This window comes from Lepidochelys kempii, chromosome 1, assembly GCF_965140285.1.
Source record: "Lepidochelys kempii isolate rLepKem1 chromosome 1, rLepKem1.hap1, whole genome shotgun sequence".
Lineage (NCBI taxonomy): Eukaryota > Metazoa > Chordata > Testudines > Cheloniidae > Lepidochelys > Lepidochelys kempii.
In genome coordinates, this window is record NC_136380.1 from 152,779,135 (window position 1) to 152,785,134 (window position 6,000).

Here is a 6,000-nt window from a genome sequence, read left to right on the forward strand (position 1 = left end):
TGACCAGGGACAGAGACTTTTGGGTCATTGGACTTTTGGGACTTTGGGTGATTTGGGGTTGCTGGACTCAAGAACCAAAGGGAAAGGGGCATGCCCCAATTTGCTTGGGGTGGGTTTTTTGCTCATGGGTTGTGTTATGAATCCTGTTGGTGGTGTTTCCCCAACATAATGCCACATTGTTTCTCTCTGTTATTAAAAGGCTTTTTGCTACTCTCAGACTATGTGCTTGCGAGAGGGGAAGTATTGCCTCTTGGAAGCGCCCAGCGGGGGTGGTATATATTTGTCCCAGGTCACTGGGTGGGGGCTCGAGCCGGTTTGCATTGTGTTATTGGAATGGATCCCCTAGATATTGAACCCGGCCCTTGTTGCTGCCAACTCTGACTGGCAGAAGGGTTACAACAGTGAAATCCTTGCGGATCTTAAACATAAAAAAGAAGCTTACAAGAAGTGGAAGATTGGACAAATGACCAGGGAAGAGTATAAAAATGTTGTTCGGGCATGTAGAAATGACATCAGGAGGGCCAAATCCCACCTGGAGCTGCAGCTAGCAAGAGATGTTAAGAGTAACAAGAAGGGTTTCTTCAGGTATGTTGGCAACAAGAAGAAAGCCAAGGAAAGTGTGGGCCCCTTACTGAATGAGAGAGGCAACCTAGTGACAGAGGATGTGGAAAAAGCTAATGTACTCAATGCTTTTTTTGCCTCTGTCTTCACGAACAAGGTCAGCTCCCAGACTGCTGCGCTGGGCAACACAGCATGGGGAGTAGGTGGCCAGCCCTCTGTGGAGAAAGAAGTGGTTAGGGACTATTTAGAAAAGCTGGATGTGCACAAGTCCATGGGGCCGGATGCGTTGCATCCGAGAGTGCTAAAGGAGTTGGCGGCTGTGATTGCAGAGCCATTGGCCATTATCTTTGAAAACGCATGGCGATCGGGGGAAGTCCCGGATGACTGGAAAAAGGCTAATGTAGTGCCCATCTTTAAAAAAGGGAAGAAGGAGGATCCTGGGAACTACAGGCCAGTCAGCCTCACCTCAGTCCCCTGAAAAATCATGGAGCAGGTCCTCAAAGAATCAATCCTGAAGCACTTACACGAGAGGAAAATGATCAGGAACAGTCAGCATGGATTCACCAAGGGAAGGTCATGCCTGACTAATCTAATCGCCTTCTATGATGAGATTACTGGTTCTGTGCATGAAGGGAAAGCAGTGGACGTGTTGTTCCTTGACTTTACCAAAGCTTTTGACATGGTCTCCCACAGTATTCTTGTCAGCAAGTTAAAGAAGTATGGGCTGGATGAATGCACTATAAAGTGGGTAGAAAGTTGGCTAGATTGTCGGGCTCAACGGGTAGTGATCAATGGCTCCATATCTAGATGGCAGCCGGTATCAAGTGGAGTGCCCCAAGGGTCAGTCCTGGGGCCGGTTTTGTTCAATATCTTCATAAATGATCTGGAGGATGGTGTGGATTGCACTCTCAGCAAATTTGCGGATGATACTAAACTAGGAGGAGTGGCAGATACGGTGGTAGGTAGGGATAGGATACAGAGGGACCTAGACAAATTGGAGGATTGGGCCAAAAGAAATCTGATGAGGTTCAACAAGGATAAGTGCAGAGTCCTGCACTTAGGACGGAAGAATCCAATGCACCGCTACAGACTAGGGACCGAATGTCTAGGCAGCAGTTCTGCGGAAAAGGACCTAGGGGTGACAGTGGACGAGAAGCTGGATATGAGTCAACAGTGTGCCCTTGTTGCCAAGAAGGCCAATGGCATTTTGGGATATATAAGTAGGGGCAGAGCCAGCAGATCGAGGGACGTGATCATTCCCCTCTATTTGACATTGGTGAGGCCTCATCTGGAGTACTGTGTCCAGTTTTGGGCCCCACACTACAAGAAGGATGTGGATAAATTGGAGAGAGTCCAGCGAAGGGCAACAAAAATGATTAGGGGTCTGGAACACATGACTTATGAGGAGAGGCTGAGGGAACTGGGATAGTTTAGTCTGCAGAAGAGAAGAATGAGGGGGGATTTGATAGCTGCTTTCAAGTACCTGAGAGGTGGTTCCAAAGAGGGTGGTTCTAGACTATTCTCAGTGGTAGAAGATGATAGGACAAGGAGTCATTACTCAAGGAGTCTCAAGTTGCAGTGGGGGAGGTTTAGGTTGGATATTAGGAAAAGCTTTTTCACCAGGAGGGTGGTGAAACACTGGAATGCGTTACCTAGGGAGGTGGTAGAATCTCCTTCCTTAGAAGTTTTTAAGGTCAGGCTTGACAAAGCCCTGGCTAGGATTGGTCCTGCTTTGAGCAGGGGGTTGGACTAGATGACCTCCTGAGGTCCCTTCCAACCCTGATATTCTATGATTCTATAATTCTATGAGTCATCTTGCAGAATTGCAACCTGTATCTTGATACTGTCAGCTCCCATAGCATTTTAAATATTTAACCAGGGTCTTGATACCTCTCACATTCCAGGTGTTAAATCTAACATTCATTATAGCAGACTTTCAATACCCATTACAAAAGACTATATTAATTCAGACAAATTTGATTTTCCAATCAGTTACTGATGTAACCACCTGGAAGTCAGTGTAGTTACTGGGGTAAAGCTGGTTTGATGGAGTGGGTAATCAGGCCCTGTGAACATAAGAACAGCCATACTGGGTCAGACCAAAGGTCCATCTAGCCCAGTATCCTGTCTTTTGACAGTGGCCAATGCCAGGTGCCCCAGAGGGAATGAACAGAACAGGTAATCATCAAGTGATCCATCCCCTGTCACCCATTCCCAGCTTCTGGCAAAACAATATCTGGAAACCAAGTAAGTAAAACTGAAACAGAGCAAAACAGTTTTGATGTATTAAGGTAATTTATATCCCGTTAGCCAGCGAAACAGGTACAAGAGACAACTGGAAGAGAAAATTTATTAAAAACGGACATAAATAAACCAGAGCAGTTAAAGAAATACAGGGCCTCCGCCTACACAGGAGGGCCTGGTGGATGTCACACAAGCTAGATTACTAGTTTTTTCAAACAATATAGCAAATCAGAAAGGAAATTCTCCATTTAAATCAAAAACCACAAAATTCAGAAATTTGGAGGGAGATGTTAAAGCATAGAGTAAAAAAACATAAGCTGACAACAGTGCTGGACAAGCTGTCTTTGATGTGAGCTATGTTCATAGCTGATTGAATACCGAAAACAATTATTTGTGAATAATTAATTGATGTAAAAATTCACAACCAGTTTTATTCACAGGACATTGCTTGACAAAGTTCCCTCTAAGCTGCCTGGCTGCGTAGCAGGCTATCAAGGGTCAGGTAGGCTGGGGGAGATGCCTCTCCCCCAGCCCCATCCTTGGAGCTGCTGCGGATGAGGAGAGGCACCTCTCCCCTGGCCCCAGGCTGCTGTGGCGAGGGAGGGCTAGGTGGAGTCCCAAACCCCTCATCCCCAGACCACCCCAGAGCCCGCACCCCCAGCCAGAGCCCTTACCTTCCCATACCCCAACCCTCTGCCCTAGCCCCGAGCCCCCTCCTGCACCCCAAATCCTTTATCCCTGGCCCCACCCCAGAGCCCACACCCATAGCTACAGCCCTCACCCCCACACACCCCCCAACCCTCTGCCCCAGCCCTGAGCCCCCTCCCACAATCCGAACCCCTCAGCCCCACTCCCACCACACATCACTTCCATATTGTTGCACATAACAAAATTCATTCTGCACATGGACATAAAAAATTAGAGGGAACGCTATGCTTGACCATCTGCAGAGCTGACTGAATAATTCTTATCAATTCTTATTCTTATCATTGTGATAGTTATGCTTCGTCACAGACGTATTTCTATTGGGTTACCTGCAAAGGGGATGCTTTCCATTAGCATGATAATGAAACATTTTGTAAAAGTGTCACAGGCAGTCAGAAGGGCTAATGAGACTTTATGCCAATCTTTTAAGAAAACACTATGGACGTATCCCTTAAACCAAAAGAAATGAGGGGAAAACATACTATTAAATGCACATCATTTTCAGTGTAACTGATAGGCTGAATGCTGTGTGGGTGCTCTGAAGGGAAATAATTCAAAGAGATCTTCCCACCCTTGTGCCTCCTGTGTAGCAGCTGGCCGCAGCTATGGCTGCTGCACTTCCTTGAGCACAAGAGCTGCTTAGAGCTAGTGTCCATGAGGGCACTAACATCTGCAAAAGAAGCAGAGAAGGGTGAGGAAAAGACAGGGCCCTGTCTCCAGCTCTCTTCTGAACTGGCAAGCAGTGGGTGGGGTGGGTGGGGAGGGAGGAGCTCGTACTCGACCGTCCTATGAGTGGCATAGCAGTGGACCAGGTGTCCAGTTTTCGACTGGAACACCTGGTCAAAAAGGGACCATGGCAGCTCTGTTCAGCACTGACTAGGCTGTTAAAAGTCTGGTTGGCAGTGCAGGCAGGCTCCCTACCTGGCTCTGCACGGCTCCCAGAAGCTGCCTTATGTCCAGCTCCGCAGGTCCCATTGGCCGGGAACTGCAGCCGATGGGAGCTGTGGGGGTAGGACCTCCGGGCGGGGACAGTGTGCAGAGCCCCCTGGCTCCTCCGCTTAGGAGCCAGACATCAGGCAGCTTCCTGGGAGCCGTCTGAGGTCAGCGTCACCTGGAATCCGCATCCCAAACCCTCTCCTGCACCCCAACCTCCTGCCCTAGCCTTGAGTCCCCTCCTGCACCCAAACTCCCTCCTGGAGCCTGCATCCTCTCCTGCACCCCTATCCCCCGGCCCCCGGCTGGAGCTCCCTCCCGCACCCTGAATCCCTCATTTCTGGCCCCACTCAGGAGCTCGGACCCCCAGCCAGAGCGCTCAGCCCGTCCCGCACCCCAACCCCCTGCTCCAGCCTAGTGAAAATAGGCTAGTGAGCGATGGTGTGGGAGACTGAACAAGGGTGGATGGAGTGAGCGGGGGCGGGAGGGGGGGCTTGGGGAAGGAGCAGGGCAGGGCTGGGGCAAGGATTTTCTGCTCTTAGAAAGTTGGCAACCCTACATAGCGGCTATATACATCAGGAGCTGTAGGAGGAATTGCTCTCCCAGCAGTGCAATGCGTTCCAGAGCACTTCTCGGTGAGGCGGTGTAGAGTTGCCCCACCTCTTACTCAGGAGCAATGTTGTGCTCACCAAGGAAAAGAAACAGAAATGCACTGTAACTGAGTTTTAAGAAAGGAAAATTAATTGGCAGCTCTAGAAACAAAAGCTAACGTAACAGAAAGAAATGAACTGTGTCATCGTCTATTGATCCAAGAACAATGTCATCCCACAATAGTGCTGTGACCTGCGTAAATCTTGCAGGCCAAAGGCAGCCCTAGTGTAACTCCACTGAAGTCAACGAATTTGCACAAAGTCTAAATTTGCTTCCTCATCTCCCTGCTACAGGACACAGGATCATAGGTCAAATTCAACTCTTGCTGTATATGGGTGCAACTCCATTGGCTTCGCTAGGGCTGTTTGGCTATTTACGGGGTCGCTCTTGAGCCAAATAATTCTTTGAGATTTGCTGTGTAACCTTGGATTTCCTTAGGAACATATGAAACCTGACACTTCCTTGTAACACAGACTTTGGGGCTTGGAGCTGAGAGAGTGACCTGCATCAAGGCAGCTGTGAGTCACATAAAGGATTGGCTGTTCTGCAAGGTCTCTGCTTTGATAAATAATAAATTGTAGCTCATAGGTGTGTATGTAACTAAGATTTGGGGCTGGCTAGGCTTGTCCAGGGACAAATTACTGCAGCAAAACTGTTATCAACTTTTATTTGTGATTTGCTCTTTGTTTTCTGTGTCTTGCCAATAAAAATGACTTTTGTTGGAGAGAGGCTGAACTAGGTCATAGATACTGTTAGTTGGGGACAATCACTGGCAGGCAACATGGAGAGAAAGTGAACCCTGATCTCAGGGGAGGCTGAGTCAGGAGTGGATTATAAACTTGAGTACCCTGTCAAGGACAGCAGAGGTTGCAATCTTTTACCATAAACAGTGCCACAGGGCAGCTA